Consider the following 19,279-nt stretch of genomic DNA (forward strand, 5'->3'; position numbering starts at 1 on the left):
CGCGGCAACCCTCACGACTCGCCGTTATCGCAGGAAGCGGACGCGGCCAGGCAGTTATCGGCTCTGCGCTTCCTTATAACGCGCGCCCGGTCCCTGAGGAGCTTCGCCTGTCTGCAACAGGCGGGTCTGCGCGGACGTCGCGCCACGTGCCGATGTAAGCCATCTCGCCAAACGCCAGTCGGCAAACCAGAAACGCCACAGTTACTCTCATTCTAGAGGAAGTGTACGTTCCATTAGCCAGTGTACAATGCATACAGGAAGGTATTTCGGAGGCCTCGGGTTAAATTATCAGTACTGTCAGTGATTTTTCTGTCGTGGAAGAACTGGGAAAGGGTTACTCAGCCTCGCGATGCCGACTGAGGAGATACTCCGAGGTCTGGGAACCTGACGGTGGCCGAGAGAGCGCTGTGCTGCGTCCGTCAGTACCCTAACGATACCCGTGCAAGATACAAAGGTCATTCAATAATAAAACAAATAGATGCATTGCAAGAAATGGTTCATGAAATCAATAAAATGTTTTCTCTATATTTCCACATAATTCCCACTAACTTCTATGCACCTGACCAATCTTCGCTCGAGTCGTCTTATACTAACAGCGAAGAATTATTTGCCTTGACGTCGAAGTCCGTTTTCCGCTTTTTTTTATTTACCTCTTCGTTGCTGTTGAACTTGGATGACACACAAAGCTTCTTTCATAGGACCAAACAGGAAAAAATCCGAAGGGGATAATATCGCCGCTGTAAGGAGGATACAGCAGAAGCCAGCAACCCAAAACTATCTGCAACGTTATCAACTAAAGCGAAATTTTAAATAAACTGCGTTAGGTGTTGCGTCCACTACGCAAATTTCTCTTTCTAATTAATGAATGACCCTCGTACACGATGGTGGCTTTGAGGCTTCATGTCACGGACTGCGCGGCCCCTCCCGTCGCAGGTTCGAGTTCTCCCTCGGGCATGGGTGTGTGTGTTGTTCTTAGCATAAGTTAGTTTAAGTAGTGTGTAAGTCTAGGGACCGATGACCTAAGCAGTTTGGTCCCTTAGGAATTCACACACATTTGAACACACGATGGTGGCAGCAGAAATGCCCCTCAATACCCCTCGAATAAATCTTTTTTAAATTTACCCAGTAGTGTTTCGCGAGAACGATGTCGCATTTTTTCATCAGATTCCGATTAAATTTTCCTATTTTTGAGTGTCAATCATGCAAAATTGTCTGATCCACAGAAGAAATTGAACCTTTCACGAAACCATAGAAAAGCTCTGACACAATGAGGAAAAGGAGAAATCACTTTTATGGATAAATCCTCAGAATGAACCTGAATAGATTAACGAATAAACTTTTGACTACTTCCGCAAAAAAAAAAAAAAAAACGAAAGCGGTTAAAGGGACTGGAGAAAGACTTAAGAAAAAACCAAACCACAAAAAATATGCTCTTAGACAAAACTACAAGAAAAAGAAGCTTAGAGTACTGGTTTTACGTGTCTTCGCTTTGCCTATCACTTCTTAGTATTACCCCTAAGTATGTAAAAGACGTGATGTGCTCAACATGTTGTCCACTGACCCTGTAATCGGACGCTATCTGGTTCCTTTTCTTGACTACATTATCTTATGTAACACCCGACCCTTCACTTATCTGGTTTTGGTGTGTGTTCACCCCAGATAATTGACTAACAGATCAACAGAGAGTGCAAAAAATGGCTCTGAGCACTATGGGACTCAACTTCTGAGGTTATTAGTCCCCTAGAACTTAGAACTAGATAAACCTAACTAACCTAAGGACATCACGCACATCCATGTCCGAGGCAGGATTCGAACTTGCGACCGTAGCGGTCTCGCGGCTCCAGACTGCCTAGAACCGCATGGCCACTTCGGCCGGCAGAGAGTACAAAACTGCCGCAATGTCGGATAACGCAAAGAAAGTAATAAGGCCCTGTGACTCCTGATTGAACTGCGGTGGCAGTGTTGACATTGATTCAGAATTGATCCCTTTTAATTAAAAAGGGGTGCACATTGATGTTATATTCAGCTATTGAACACCAGATGCAAATGTTGAACATAAAATTAATTAAGAAAGTGACTAGGGATTTCAACTACTTGATTGAAAACAGATGCAGTCGATTAGCACAGATTTATTTTAACTCACGACTTTCAGTCATCACATTACATGACTCTCCTAACAGGCAGTGGTAATAAATTGCGTTTGTGTGGAGTAAAGCGCGATAAATCAGGAGTAATTCCTATCGACTGACCCACGCGAAATGCGAAGTACGAGAAGAATTCTACGATACACGGCCCATGAAACCCTCGTGGAAACTTTGCCGATGTGATCCAACAAATTAATGAGTGGCCGGTGCGGGCGTAATATCACCGAATACAGCGTGGCGGAGCGGCGTCGTTGTGCAGACATCGGCCGACCTCATGGTGCTGCAAGGCTGCGCTTGTCTATTCACTCCTAGCTATCTTGCTCAGTACATAGCTGAACCAAAACTTCCTATCTCCAAGCTCAATCGTTCCATTTGCAAAGTCCTAAACTGCAGAGATGCTCACTCTTTCTCAGGCAAGCTGAGTAAAGAACGCCACGTCCGCACTCTAGGCAAGCTGGGAACAGAAGACCTCTATGGAGACGTCTCACAGTCCGCTCTTCGCCTCGGTTTCCCCTCCAGCAAAATCACTTACGCCAATTGCAGCGCAAGTCGCGTTAATTATGCGTCGCTTCCCAGTGCCGACCAATGCCTGCTCTGGGAAGTGAACAAATTCCCACAAAATTTCCCTTCCTCTCAACTTCTGCTATTTCGCTCCTCCCCCATCAAAGTTAGCGTCTGCACAAACACCAATTTTTCCGGAATTCTGACTCCCAGGAGAGTACTTCAAATTCCTTGGTCCTACGTTCCCATCAGAGGCCAGCGTATTTCATGCTGTCGCTCTTCACCTGATTTACTTCAGGCTCTGCGGACCGTGTATTCACTGTGAAGTTGCTATAGTCACGAACATGTATATTTTGACCTCTGTTGACTGCTCCACCGTAGCTTTGCGCGGCTTTCTCGCATGTTTCACAGAAAACGGGACTATGGACATTTATCAACAGGTTTACAAGTTCTCCGTCTGTTTCCCGGTACACCAGCATGGAGTCGGGGTCAACCACCCACTCACTGTCACTCATCTTAAGGCGGCTGGAGGCCGCGCCGCGTTACCGCTTTCTCAGAGCTTGAGCCGCCCTAAGCTGCCTATTGTCACTTCCCTTCGCCATTCCCCAGCCGGCCACGGTCGACTCTAAATGCTTCCCTGGGGTAAACTAGAGGCCAGTAAATCGACTTGTTTCCACAAAGTTTTCATGTCGTGTGAATTACTTTAAAACCATCACTCGACATTAATTATTCCAATACGTCCATACTATACCCTCTGCAAGATGCATTGTGCCTTGTCAGTCATTTTTTGTTCAGCCCTACTGTTCACTCAATGTGAGTTAGGTGATCTTTAATGACTTCATGTAAGGGGAATAGTTCTTGCCATCTTACACTTGTATGTATCCACATTTAAAGGTAGCGATAAATATTCATGGTGCGAAAAGAGAGACAATATTGTGTTCAGAACGATGTTTTGAATAAACGACGGCAGCCGACCAGTTTCAGTGTGCGCACCGCACTGCTTCTTGCCACCGTCAGCCGCCGTAGTTTCTCGTTAACCTACGGGACCGTATGTTTCATTCAACTCGTGACCACAGTGTCCAGATCAGCTGCGAAAGCAGCGTCCCAGACAACAATGCACCTTTCATATAGCCAACAATAAAGAAGAAATAAAGTTGCAAGCGGAATGAATGTCAATAAACGGAGGTCACATAGAGCTTCTGGTTGCGGATGCAGGAAACTTAAACCTGTTGAATGGAATGCACAGCATGTTTTGAACAGAAAATGTAGATAAGAAAAAATGTGTATTTTGCAACTAAATGTTCATTTTGTTTCTAAGCAAACATGTTTGACCTATCCATACTAGGCATTATTAATTGCGTATAATATAAAGAAAATTAATTATACACATTTTGTTAGGGGATCTGTAGTATTCCTTGGAAGCACATTGAAATTACTTGTTGGCAAATGTGTGGTTGTAACTTATCATTAACTTCCCTTTCTATATTATTCTCATGCATCCATGAACTCATTTGTTGGTGCTAGATGCACACAGATAAGTTTCTTGCGCGCGCCCCATGAGCTGGGCCGGTTGCCCCCTGGTGCGCTGTAAACAGTAATACGTGGTTGTGTACGAAACCGGGGTTGTGAAACGTTCATACGTAGGAAGTTAACGTGCGATTTCACATGCCACAAAAATTGAATATTGCCGACAATATAGCGCAACAGTGTTTTCAGCGGCATTTTCGGCCAAAAGAATTGCAGCCATATATTCGGAAACACTGGCTGCCCCGTTGCCTGGCGATGTTTACGGCAGTATATTTGTGGTCGAGGAATATTTATATGCGGCTACACTATTGCGGTGAAAAAGATGAAAGCGAGCTACTGGAGGTGAGTACGGCTCTACTGATATTGCAGTCTAGAAGGGAAAAATGTTTGTGAATACGTTCTTTCTTAAGTAAGCGAACTGCTTTCGAAACTTTAACTCTTTGGCAGAATGCTGAAACATGGTTTTGAATACATCGTAAAGGCAGTTGGCAATAGTACTGGTTGGATTTATTTCAATATGAAAGGCTGTATACTACTTTACAATCAGATCTGTGGCAATCCTTCGGTTTTTGTCCACCAGTAAATCAGATATAAACGATGTAGGAGACAATCTGAGAAGCCCTTTTCGGTTGTTTACAGGTGATGCTGTCATTTACCGCCTTGTAAAAATTCGACAGATAGTAAAAAAGAATTGCAAAATGATTTAGATAATGTATCTGTATGGTGCAAGAAGTGGAAATTGATTCTAAATGATGAAAAGTGTGAAGTCATCCACTTGAGTACTAAAAGGAATCTGCTACATTTGAGTCACACGGTAAATCACACAAATCTAAAAGCTAAAATCTCAACGAAACACTTACGGGTTACAATTACGAATAACTCAGATTGAGACGAACACATAGATAAAGTTGTGGTGACAGCAAAACAAAGACTGTAATTTACTGGCAGAACACTTAGAAAACACTAAAGAGAATCCGTACACTATTCTTGTCCGCCCTGTGCTGGAGTATTGCTGTGCGGTGTGGGATCTGCATCATGTAGGATTCACGGAAGTTATCGAAAAAGTGCAAAGAAGAGTAGTGCGTTTTGTATTGTCGTGAAATAAGAGAGAGAATGCCACGGGATACACGAATTGGGGTGGCAATCATTAAAACAAACGCATTTTGGCTGCGGCGGGACCTTCTCAAGAAATTCCATTCACCAACTTCTTCCTCAACATGTGAAAATAATTTGTTGGCGCCTGCTTTCATAGGGAGCAATAATCATCGTAATAAAACAAAAGAAATCAGAGCTTGCACGGAAAACTTCGCGTGTTCTTTTATCCCGCGCGGTGTTAGATAGAAGAACGGTAGAGAAGCAGCTTAAAGGTGGTTCCATGAACCTTCTGGCAAGCATTTAATTATGAATCGCAGAGTAATCATATAGAGGAAGATGTTTTTTGCACTTCTCGTCGATATACCTCTTGTTACTAGGTACTTATACCGTTCTGGTGAAAGACCTCTAAAAATCATTAATATAGTTTCAAATAAAAATAAGACTTTTTTGTTAATATTTTAATGTCGTTCACAAGACCGATCAGAAATGGGAATTGAAAAGTAATGTATAGAGAGGTAGTAATTAAAACAAAGGAAGGTGCCAAGGTGCTACCCATGAGCACGGAAACACACGTGAGGAAAGACAGAACTTACTACATTTCATAGCTTTGACTGTAGATGTACGAATCACCCATTTCTACAGCCTCGTAGACAGCAAACAAATAGAGTTCCTGTACGTACGCGCACAGTCTTTCGAAGTGAAGCGAAACAATATTGTTCCATAGCTCAGATTAGGTAACTTCGCACGTCAACACCGTGAGAAAGAGGAAGCGCTTACAGATGAAGACGAAGTAGATATACACTGGCCATCCGAAAGATTCTCCATCTTTTGTGGACAATCCCAGCAACAACGTACGTCGGCGACTACCTTCAACAGCCTACTCTCACCAATATTGTCGTGCAATTCCACACTGTTGCCGTATGTTGTAGTCACATTGCAGCAATGTCGACAGCAACACTGTCGTGGTCATACATTGCCGTAAACGAAACTTTACTGCTCTCCTGTTCGGCCACCCTCAACGGCTCGTACGCATGTTTCAAGAGTGCTTCGATGCGAAGCTAGTCGTGTTACCGTAGCGGTCGCCCGGCCCGGTGCTGTGCGGTTGTAGGAGCAGCTCGCGACCGGACATTCCGGCCTGTGGCGCTCGCCGCAAACCTGTTTGCTGCCAGCCGATGCTGCAGCGCCGGGCGCACTGCCGCTCTGTTGATGGTAGAAGATTCTGCGAGCGGACTTCACAAAGACTTTTCAGAGCCGGCATCAAACAGCCATGAAGTGAGGTCGTATTAGGGTGGGCAGAATTCTAATACGCGTATTATGGATACTAGAGCTCGCATCATTGCAGACGAGTCTCAGCAGTGAACGATTCTTCAAACAAAGGTATCATTCCGGAAGTCTCGCCAAGTTGGATTAAGCCAGTTCGTTACGGAAATAACTATGTGCATCGCAGAAACCCTTGCTTACAAAATGCTGAGAGCGGACGTTCGAAAGTGGTCCCAGAGACATTCTAGTTTCTACAACATAACTCATGTTCAGAAAAAAAGAGAACACCTTAAAAGACGAGACATACACTATGCGATTAAAAGTATCCAGACATCCCCAGAAACATAAGTTTTTCATGTTAGGTGCATTGTGCTGCCACCTACTGCCAGGTGCTCCACATCAGCGACCTCAGTAGTCATTAGACACCGTGAGAGAGTAGAATGGGGCGCTCCGCGGAACTCACGGACTTCGAACGTGGTCAGGCGATTGGGTGTCACTTGTATCACACGTCTGTACGCGAGATTTCCACACTCCTAAACATCCGTAAGTCCACTGTTTCCGATGTGATAGTGAAGTGGGAACGTGAAGGGACACGTACAACACAAAAGCGTACAGGCCGACCTCGTCTGTTGACTGACAGAGACCGCCGACAGTTGAAGAGGGTTGCAATGTGTAATAGGCAGACATCTATCCAGACCATGACACAGGAAATCCAAACTGCAGCAGGATCCACTGCAAGTATTATGACAGTTAGGCGGAAGGTGAGAAAACTTGGATTTCTTTTGGATTTCTTGGTCGAGTGGCTCCTCATAAGTTACACATCATGCCGGTAAATGCCAAACGACACCTCGTCTGGTGTAGGGAGAGTAAAAAATGTTCAAATGTGTGTGAGTTCCTAAGGGACCAAACTGCTGAGGTCATCGGTCCCTAGACTTACACACTACTTAAACTAACTTATACTAAGAACACCACACACACACACACACACACACACACACACACACACACACACACACATGCCCGAGGGAGGACTCGAATCTCCGGGGGGAGGGGCCGCGCAAAGGAGAGTAAACATTGGACGACTGAACAGTGGAAAAACGTTGCGTCGAGTGACGAATCACGGTACACAATGTGGCGATCCGAGCCGGCCAGAGTGGCCGAGCGGTTCTAGGCGCTTCAGTCTGGAACTGCGCGACCGCTACGGCCGCAGGTTCGAATCCTGCCTCAGGCATGTATCATGTATGATGTCCTTAGGTTAGTTAGGTTTAAGTAGTTCTAAATTCTATGGGACTGATGACCTCAGATGTTAAGTCCCATAGCGCTCAGAGCCATTTGAACCATTTGGCGATCCGATGGCAGGGTGTGGGTATGGCGAATGCCATGGACGTCATCTGCCAGCGCATGCCAACAGTAAATTTAATTTCGGAGGCGCTGGTGTTTTTCATGGAGGGGGCTTGCACAGCTTGTTGTTTTGCGTGACACTATCACAGCACAGGCCTACATTGATGTTTTAGGCACATTCTTCCTTCCCATTGTTGAAGAGCAATTCGGGGATGGCGATTGCATCTTTTAACACGATCGAGCACCTGTTCATAATGCACGGCCTGTGGCGGAGTGGTTACACGACAATAGTAGATGATGAAGACGATGAATGGACACAAATCAGCATGTGATTCTCCCTCGCTGCCTGCCAGGGAAGGATGTTGGGCCATACTTCTTTCTCTTAATATCAGGCTCCACTGACGTCCGATAGTGACGGTCACTGTAACAATCCATTCCCGACCACTTGATAAAAGCTCCAGTGGCTAGAAATCAATCAATATAGCTTGTTGCGAAACTTGTCCTATAAAAAGACCTTGATGGTAAAGATAGGGATTCGAGCTCACACGGATGCTTACGAACGGTCATTCTTTCGGAGAACCGGTCGTGAGTCGAACAGGTACACCACTCACCATAAGGTGGCTGGTGGTGTATGTAGAACTGTTCTATAAATCGAGTATACCTGTCAGTGTATGTTGAGTAAATATTTGAGGGGAGCTGCTAATTACATAAATGGAGTGTTGTCGACATTATTTTTAGCAGTTTATTTTTATCCGTCAAGAACATGTTCTGTCTTGGAAACCGAGGATACATAGACAATAGCACTAATGAGCGTATTCCCTGCATTACACGCTGTATAGATTCGACGTTGGTCACAAAACCTCGTAATATTTGTTCCAGTGTATAATTAGATAATAAAAAAAATAAAGTTTCATTTTCACGAAACGCTTTCGACGAATAGACGTAGGGTAAAAGGCAATATATGCACAGACATGGAGGCCTTTAACTAAATTTTGAGATGCCTCTGCTGAATGCGTACTGCGTGTTGTGCACGTAATCGAATATGCTAAATTGCTTCTCTTTTCATCGCGGATTCTACACTTTGTGTACTTGTATAGCCCATTAAAGTAAGCTTATTCTGCCAGTGGCTTGAAGTTCAAATTTAATTACGGACCGTCTTTCAAAGTTTACCTGCGGTTGGGCTATTACACGACAGTTAGTTGAATAATGCAGAAGTTAATTATAAACTTCGCCTTTTTACGATTAATCATTCAAACGACGGGACGCATATGAATCGTTCCGAGAAGTACTTGCCCTCCGCCTTATTTGACTTTCGCAAGAGGATAATAAGAACAGTTTTCGCAGTCGTCTCTTTTAAGGTTTCCCTGTCAGAAAGTGGTACGTAGTATAAATTCGAGAACTGAGAGAAATAATATCCTCTTTCGCTTCATCAGATGAGAGAGAAATCTTATAAAGGTAAACGGAGTAACGATAGAACTCTCTCAGCAGTCTACGGGATTGTTTAGTGATGGCGAAGTTCATTGCAAAAGTCTCACGAATAGGAAACGCAATGCTCGAATCTCTCTCTCTCTCTCTCTCTCTCTCTCTCTCTCTCTCTCTCTCTCTCTCTCTCTCTCACTACTTCTATACGTGCGTGAAGCCACAGAGTAGGGGTGACGGTTATCAATGAAGAAAGCGGTTTTCGGGTGCAATGGTTTTTTTCAACCTAAGTTTAACCTGACTGTTAAAACCGCTCAGTGCAACCGGTTTCTGAAATAACCGATTTTCGGTTCAATATACATAGATGAGACACAGAATTAAAACATTGACACACATAGGCAAGTAAAAGAAAACTCCACCGTTCGCTGCTTATCTCGAAAAGTGATAACGGTCGAATACTACAAAAAATCACCAACATTCTGCTTTTGATACTATTTTTTTTAAACTCTGCTCAAAAAATCATTTTGTAATCGAGGATCGTACCACTGTTTGGGCGTTACGAATAGTCATTGCTAAAGAGGTGAAAACTGAGGTTGAAGAACTCTATTTTTCGTTTTAATTTCTCCGTTTTCAAGGGCTACAAGTAGATAAAGGCATATTATGCAGACACAGGCAGCGGATCAGGTACTTCTATTTTTATTGTGAACTGTAGCTGAATAGTTGTTAGGTCCTCCTCCTTATATGACGTCGCAAGTTCTTTTTGGCTCCTGTATTTAATCTCTTAAAGCAAATGTAGCATTACACATCATTGTTACCGCACTTCGTAAAATACTTCCAGACTACCTACGGTGCTGTTCCGCAATGCCATTGATGTCCGACGACATACCATACAGAGCCGATGGGGCGGGCCTTGCACACTGCGTGTACAAGCGTACCACCCAACACGACATGCGACGTAGTGACGGGCACGTTATTGTTTTAGCAATGCTGTACCAATTCTTATGCCATGTGTTCACATTGTTAATAAAATAACAATGACTGCTTTTCCCATTTTACATATAACGCAATATTTCAAAGCAGTGGAAGCATTGCGAATAAAAATTATTCGTGTATTGAAAAAGGTTATTAAAAACCGAAAACTCTAGTACTGCCGCTATGGCTAACTGATATTTCGGGTTCTTTACCCGTTTATTAGTAAAAAATAAGAAGCACCTTTTATAACCGAGACCAAACAAATACCGAATATTACGAGTTATTTAGAGCCAGAATACTGGTATCGGCTCTAACTGGTAGATTTTTACCATCCGTACATCAGAGCCAGGCTTTCGCCAACATGGCGCCTACCACTGGGTCTTCTGTGATGTGATGGGCACTGACAACTCGGGCGCTAGATTTTGCCTGCTCCAGGACACCGGCAAAAGTGAGGTTGAGCGACTCTTATAGGTCCTATTTAAAAACTCCGTCCCAGCAAGAGAACAGAAGACAATTTTTCTTTCTCGCCATACAGGGCCGTTGATACGTAAAGCTATGTCCGTCGTACAAAAGAACACGAGGGAACCCTGCAGATTGCTGTTACCCAGATGCTCGTAACCGCCAGCTGCCTCCTAGGAATGTTTCTCTCCGTTCCTGGTGTCCTTCTTACAACAGAAGATCCCCTCTAACGGCCACCGCTGTCTTTGGGACCAACAAGGATTACAATTTCAGTGGTGTTGGATTAAAATTAAGCGGGCCTATCCTTAGCGCAGACGGAATGGAGATGTGTAGTTTCTCTCTCGCTATCGTCTCGGGATCTAACAACACTACCACAACAAAGGTCGAAAATTAATTATAATTTGTAGTGTTGCTCACGCTGCTAAATATTGCACTTTCGGACAACAACAAAGTTATATTATGTGGCAGGCGTCATTAGAGTACAGTTAATAAAGTCATTTCATGAAATAATGGATAAACTAGGCACTCATCTTTTCTTGTTTCCCACGCTGGTCTCGTTGTGAATTCATGGCTCTATCGTTGAAAATCTAGGTAGTGATGATTCCAAGCTCGGATGCAAAGAGGCCTAAGTGTTATTCTGCGATATTAAAAAGTTTTATAGATGTGTTTCACAAACCATTCTTCAAGATTAAACCTTTGAAAGTTAGCACAATGGTGATGTAAAAAAGTAATCAGCACTCCGAATTTAAGTTACACTTCTTTTTTTATTACTTTTATTGCAATATCACATCACAAAATAAAACATACTTGAAAATATCTTCCTCTTAAAGTTCACATTTTATAAACTGACTACAATATGCGTCTTCTCAACATGACGTCCAAGACTTAACTCCCACTAATAACCGCTTACGCGCCCAAAAATCAGAGTTACAAGTACGACAAAGATCATAGTGACAAAAGAAAGAATACACATAAGAATAATATCATTGCAATATAAACATATCGATGTATCAAAGTACCTCTACATTAATGAAATCAAATCTGAATGTCTCAAATATGTTAACTACTTTACGGAAACACAGTAGAATATTGCTGGTATCGAGAGGTTGAGGTGAGGTGCCGTAATGGTTACGTAATTCAAGTGCCATTACAGGGACAAACAGGAAATCTGAAAGCCAGGTTTTTTTATCTTAATTTATAACTTGACTGGGTAACAAAATTAAATGTACGAAGCGTGTCTTTTAAGTAAGTACCGTTCTGAAATTATAAAAAAGACGTGCTAAGATATCTCAATAATTTTATTTTATATGAAAGCCTGTACCTTAATCTACTTTTCTACATAGTTTCCGTCAATATTGAGGCACCTGTCATAACGTTGTACCAGTTTTTGAACACCCTCCTGCCGCCTGACTTGTTAACCACTGCATCACCACTGTTTTGACTTCGTCATCGTCTTGAAGACGCTGACCGCCCAAGTGTCTCTTCAAGTGCAGGAACAAATGGTAGTCACTGGGCGCAAGATCGGGGCTGTACGGAGGATGACCTAGAGTTTCCCATCGAAAATATGTGATGAGATCTTTGGTCTGATTCGCCACATGCGGACGGGCATTGTCTTGCAGCCCAAAACGATGCCCTTGCTCAACTTCCATGGACTGTTGTGTGACGTAGGCCACCCACGGTTCATCGCCCGTAACAGTTTTGGCTTAAGAAATCACCGTCGTTGTGGTACCGCTCAGGGAATGTCAATGCACTGTCTAAACGTTTGGTTTTGTGCACATCCGTCAACATTTTCGGTACCCAACGTGCGCACAATTTTCTTTAATTCAAGTGATCGGTCACAATGCCATACAAAACACTACGAGAAACATTAGGAAAGTCATCCCGCAAGGAGGAAATCGTAAAGCATCTGTTTTCTCTCACCTTATTTTCCACTTCCTGCACCAAACTTTCATTAGCGACCGAAGGACGCCCACTCCGTTGTTCATCATGCACATTGGTGCGGCCATCTTTAAATGATCTCACCCACTTTCTTGCCATTCCATCACTCATAATGTTTTCTCCGTAAACTGCACAGATCTCACGATGAATATCGATCGCTTTTAGGCCTTTAGCACTAAGAAATCTTATAACAGCCCGTACTTCACAGTCGGCGGGACTCAGGATTATCGGAGGCATCTTAAACGCTCAGTACACAACGTAAACGAGGAAGAATTAGACTGCAATGGCGTCAGTGCGTAGATTAAGGTACAGGACTTCATATAAAAATAAAATTATTGAGATATCTTAGCACGTCTTTTTTAATTTTCAAAACGGTACTTACTTAAAAAAACACGCCTTGTAGTATCAAAATAAGATACTACCTCTCTGCTTTTTTATGTAATGAACATTAAAAAAATAATTGCCAATTTTTTCATCACTTTTTAAGTCATATGGATATCTGGCTGTATATCCGTTCACCTTGTTTTCTGATAGATCTAAGTTATAGATAAAATTCTAAGGTTGCTATTTGTATTGACTGATAGTTCATTACTACCGAGCGGATATAATTAAAGTGCAGGGTTCCAGTAAGGGTTGTAAATATCGTATGGCAGCGAAACTTGGTAGATATTGTGATGCATTCATGAGGAAACGATTTACGCTGGAAAAAAATTAGTGCCAGTTTTGACCACCAGGTGCAGAACTGGCGTTGTGACTACAAGAACACGTGTAGAAATGTTTCCATGTTAATGGTTTAGGAACGGAATGTGGGCAGTAAAGGTCAAACATATGAGAAAGGAACAATTTTTATTGCTATTAACTGCCACTTACAAATTTGTCCAATTCGAGAACCGAAGACGTCGAAGAGATGCATTACAGTACCAGATATTGCATCTGATGGCCAAAATGGGAACTGATTTTTCTTCCGGCGTAAATCGGTTCCGCATTAACGCATTGGCGTATCTACCAAGTTTGGCTGCCTTACGATAATGCAGACCACACTGGACATCCGGGAGTGGCTGCACTTTGAGTCAGATTTACAAGAGTCGGCAGTATGAGTCCACACGTGACAGTGCGGCGTTGGAACCCCTCTGGCCTGCATGCATGAGCTGATTCGGTTGGGATGAGTTCGTAAAATGATTGTGTCCTCCCCTGAGATAAGCTGGCCCGCATCTGTTAAAAGTGGTCCTTGATACCCCTGGATACTGGCAATAGGCCTGGGTTTACGGCCGAGTTGGTCCCACACATGTTCATCAGGATAAAATCCCGGGATCTCCGTGATTGTGGGAGGTTTCTGATTTTGATTCCATTTGATTTATTGTTTATTTAGAGGCCTGTTGCTTTGCATTTTGTAGCAGGTCGTTTATTTTACAACTTTTAATGCGGATTGCACAACATATTCTATAAAACTCCTCCCGAACAGGCCATGAAGGCCCAACGGTACCGACCGGCCGCCGTGTCATCCTGAGCCCACAGGCGTCACTGGATGCGGATATGGAGGGGCATGTGGCCAGCACACCGCTCTCCCGGCCGTATGTCAGTTTCCGAGACCGGAGCCGCTACTTCTCAATCAAGTAGCTCCTCAGTTTGCCTCAAAAGGGCTGAATGCACCCCGCTTGCCAACAGCGCTCGGCAGACCGGATGGTCACCCATCCAACTGCTAGCCCAGCCCGACAGCACTTAACTTCGGAGATCTGACGGGAATCGGTGTTACCACTGCGGCAAGGCCGTTGGACATATTACAAACAGCAGTTTTTTTCCAGCAATTACAATGCAAGTAATAATAAACTAAAAATACATTAGAAATTGAAAGCAAACACACATACACACACACACACACACACACACACACACACACAAATATTCAAATTTTAAGAAGATATGATGTTAGATTATAGGATGACTTGGATAGTAAGAGAGATAGAAATGTTACTGTATCTGAGCCAGCCTGGTCTGAAACCCTCGGAACTACTTCGAGTCTTGCAGTACCGGTTCGCTGCAGTTTAATTTACTCATTAATATTTCTAAACACTATTTACAAGAACATTGTTACTATTACGAACAGGGTGGAAAGCGCAGTGGTGTCTGAGTGTAAAGTATGTTATTTCTTGGGGTTATTAATTAACCCTCAGTTCCTCTATTATGTGTCTTGAATTTTATCTCTTACGTTGCTTATGTACTAAGTGTTCAGTTACGAGAGTTACATCGCAACGGCGGTGTAATGACCGTGGAATGAATATGCCTGCTGTTTATACTTAAGCTAAAACATATTTATAGGGTTGATTGCATTACACCGTTTATTCTGATACAGTTTAACTATTGTAGATGTTGTATAAGGTTGTCTCCGGTACGTGTTGGTGAAAGCGTTTCCTGTCTGAGTGAGTGTTTGTTTCGGTACTGCTGTCTGTGTTGGTGCACGTACTGGAACTGCTGCCTTATGTGCTTCGTGTGTGTTGAAGTGTTCTGTTATACGGCCGTGTCCGTTTGTATCCGTCAAGTAATGTCCTTGAGACATCATCAGCGATTTTATTTACTGTTTCCCTCTCGTCTTTGTCTCTTATTGCCGGTATCATGTCATTGTTGTACTGCGTTGGTGTGTAACGCTGTGTGTCGGTGATAGTAAAAAAGTATGTGTTCTGGTGATACATGTTCGCCACATGTAGCACTCTGGCTGCGGCCTACCCAATGTAACAGTGCAAGTTAAGGGGCGTGACCTGTCAGAAAGTGAACCATACCCCGGCTGGGATTGATATGGTTCAGTCTCAGACGTTCCCTGATGTCCGGGAAGAACTGATATACCCTATGGTCCTTATCTCTTAATTCCCATTCCCTTTGCCAAGTATCCACCAGCCATCTAACGAGTTGGCACTTCGCGGTGATGTCATGTCCGGTAATCTCGATTACTTTCTCCTGTCTCCACCTCCTCAGCCAGTACATTGCAGCCCGAAACCGAATGGCTGTGTCGGTAGGGTAGGTTCCAAGCACCATGCAGAGTGATTCCACTGATGTGGTGTTGAAAGCTGCTGACAGCCTTACCAGGGCACTTCTGTGCCCTCATCGCACGATGTTCCCATTCGTCACCAGACGTACTCGGTGGGCCCACGCACTGGCTGCAAAGCCGACCACAGACTCAAAGAGTGCACAATGGTACCCTGAAGTGTGTTGAGCCTGGGATGATCATGGCAGCTCTGTCAGTCGTTGTTCTGATGCGTTCGTCAAATGACAGTTGTTCGTCGAGTTGCGTACCAAGTGTGTGGGAGGAACTCAACAATGACATTCGTGACGTACCATTGTGCCGCCAGAATTCGCTCAATCACTACCAGCCGTGACCTGAAACCGTGGCTCCCCACACCATTACGACACTGCTGTGCATCTCCAAAACATTTTCAGACTGTGATCTCCTCCCCGGTCGCCGTCATTATCGCCGATGATGGTCACAAAGTATAATGAAGGAGCGCGATACACCAGTGAACACAGTGCAACGCCGATCATCAGCAGTCGATGCTTCCCCGTCACGGCACCAGTCCAAACGTACCAGTTTATGTTTTGGTGCTAACACCAACCTACGCACCGGACGGTAATTCTGTATTCCGACTGCTGCTAGTCTCTGATCGATGGTGCGGGATGATACAGAATGTTGCCTGGAGTCCATTACTTGTTCTCGAATAGCCGGCGCGGTTCTGAAGGGGCTGCAGAGTGGCTGGTGATCAATGCGGCGACCCTCCCTTGTGGTGGTCAGACGTTGTCGTCCGGAAACTTCACGACGTGTGTTCCTGCCCTGACACTCTCATGCAGTCTAACATCGGGCCACTACTGTCACAACTACACGCCCCACAAATCTGGATACTGCACGATTCGACCAGCCGGCCAGATGGCGACCTACAAGTGTTGTCAGGTGCTGATAACGCTGTCTCACATCACCCTGTCCATCACAGTGATAACTCAACATTTTATCCTCTTCACGCCTCCTGTACACCCTACCAGGACTGGTAGCGATACTAAACACGAACAACATTAATGCACTCTGCAGGTCGCTCGCCGTAACTGCAGCACTAAGCATTTACATACTCGCCAATTGTTTGTGCTTGTGCGCAGCTTCATTGGCATCCGGACGAGTTTTCTTGATGCTGGACCTTTTTTGTCAGGCAGTGCACCAGGCTGGATTTCGACCAAACCGTTCCACAAATGATGATCTGTTTACTCTATGGCAGTTCTTTGAGAAATACTGGGAATTTAACAAAAACTTCCACTGTGTGTTCGTTGATCTCCAGTGACGCATTGACAACATCCTCAGAAGAAGCCTCTACAACACACTAATAGAATTTAGGATACCAAGTAAAATCCTTAGGGCGATACAACTGTGCGTGGATGGCTCACAGGCAGCAGTGAAGTTAAGAGGATTCATAAACCCCAACTTTGCAATCAAGACAGGATTACGACAGGTAGATGCTCTTTCATCTACATCTACGTGATTACTCTGCTATTCAAAATCAAGTGCCTGGCAGAGGGTTCAATGAACCACCTTCAAGCTATCTCTCTACCGTTCCGCTCTCGAACAGCGCGCGGGAAAAACGAGCACTTAAATTTTTCTGTGCGAGGCATGATTTCTCTTATTTTATCGTGATGATCATTTCTCCCTATGTAGGTGGGTGCAACAGAATGTTTTCGCAATCGGAGGAGAACAATGGTGACTGAAATTTCATGAGGAGATCCCGTCGCAACGAAAAACGCCTTTGTTTTAATGATTGCCGCTCCAATTCACGTATCATGTCTGTGGCACTATCTCCCCTATTTCGCGATAATACAAAACGAGCCGTCCTTCTTTGAACTTGTTCAATACCATCCGTCAGTCCCACCTGATATGGATCCCACACTGCACAGCAATACTCCAGAATAGGGCGGACAAGTGTAGTCTAAGCAGTCTTTTTAGTAGATCTGTTGCACCTTCTAAGTGTTCTGCCAATGAATCGCAGTCTTTGGTTTGCTCTACCTACAACATTATCTATGTGATCGTTCCAGTTTAGGTTATTTGTAATTGTAATCCCTAAGTATTTAGTTGAATTTACAGCCTTCAGATTTGTGTGACTTATAGCGTAGTCGAAATTTAACAGATTTCTTTTAGTACTCCTGTGAATAACTTCACACTTTTCCTTATTCAGAGTCAATTGCTACTTTTCGAACCACACAGATATCTTATCTAAATCATTTTGCAATTCATTTTGGTCATCTGTTGACTTTACAAGACGGTAAATGACAGCATCATCTGCACTAATCTAAGAGGGCTACTCAGATTGTCTCCTGTGTCGTAATATAGATTAGGAACAAGAGAGGGCCTATAACACTTCCTTGGGGAACGCCGGATTTTGCTTCTGTTTTACCCGATGACTTTCCGTCATTACTACGAACTGTGTTCTCTTAAACATTGCATTACATTCAAACACAGTGAAATAAAACTCCTGGCAAACGCAGATGATATAGTCTTACTCAGTGAAACAGAAGAAGAGCTAAAGGACATGTACAGATTTCTCAGGCACAATGCCGGCAAAATGGGACTTTCGGTAAACCAAGAAAAAACAGAATATATGGAAATAGGTCGAGTCATAAATCCAAACCCACAGTTTGAAACTGACCACCATTCTAGATTCAGAAAATACACCAGTTTAAATACCTTGGATAGCGCCTCAGCAGTAAATATATCGTAACTCTGGACATAAATGAGAGAATAGCCTCAGAATCAAGATGTCTTTACGCTCCAATGAGCCCACTCAAAAGTCACCCCTGGGATGAAAATATATAACACTATAATCTGCCCAGTAGCACTGTATGGTTCGGAAAGCTGGACGCTTACAAAGAAAGAAAGAGAAAAACCGAACGTTTTTGAAACAAAAGTGATGAGAAAAATGAGGGGCCTGTATTGGAGAGTTCGTAAGAACACAGAAATTTATCAGTTAGTAAGCGACCCACTATTGTCCAGAAATTAAAGAGTAGGAGACTGCAGTGGGCTGGGCGCGTGGCTTGAATGGAAACCAAGAGAATTCGTGAGAAGGCATTTGTGGGCACTCTCCAAGCAGCAAGAAGAAGAAGAAGATGATGATGATGAAGTAGTGTATAATGAAGAGCGATGGTACCAGATACACTTGTTGTGCATAACACAGCCGGAAAGTGAACGTGTCGCTCCGGCAGTATTCCCGTGACCATAGTGCAGGTTTAGCTTGTGACGTCAGCGGTGACCGCGCGCTCTTCTCTCCCGCGCTTCTGGCGGCTGCGGAATCGGCGCGCATTTCTCGCTACCGTGAGGTCGCGCACACCGTCCTATTCTGCGCGCTCGCACTCGTCGATGAATTATTCATCGCGAGGAAGTCCCGCCAAGTCCTGCAAGAGGTCTCTGCTGCTGTCTTTATATCGTTATGTCGCCCCCTCGAGGTCAGGGCGAGGCGCCAGGAGCAGAAATTCCGAGAAACAGCGGCGGCTTGTATCTGCGAGCATTGGGGAGCCACTCGTCTAGAGTGGAAACACCATGGCGACATCACCACTTGAGCTCCAGCCCGGGCAGCCCTGGACTGTTGCGTTCTCGTTGCCTTTTT

At 44.1% G+C, this 19,279-nt stretch overlaps 1 protein-coding gene and 1 pseudogene across 3 annotated transcripts in view; one reads left to right on the forward strand and one right to left on the reverse strand.

The window, feature by feature from the left end:
• Positions 1–19,279, forward strand: part of LOC126253261 (putative polypeptide N-acetylgalactosaminyltransferase 9) — a 598,235-nt gene that overhangs the window by 160,887 nt on the left and 418,069 nt on the right. The window lies entirely within an intron of this gene.
• LOC126253883 (5S ribosomal RNA) lies at positions 14,313–14,430 on the reverse strand (annotated as a pseudogene).

The sequence above is a fragment of the Schistocerca nitens genome, chromosome 4 (genome assembly GCF_023898315.1).
Source record: "Schistocerca nitens isolate TAMUIC-IGC-003100 chromosome 4, iqSchNite1.1, whole genome shotgun sequence".
Classification (NCBI taxonomy): Eukaryota; Metazoa; Arthropoda; class Insecta; order Orthoptera; family Acrididae; genus Schistocerca; species Schistocerca nitens.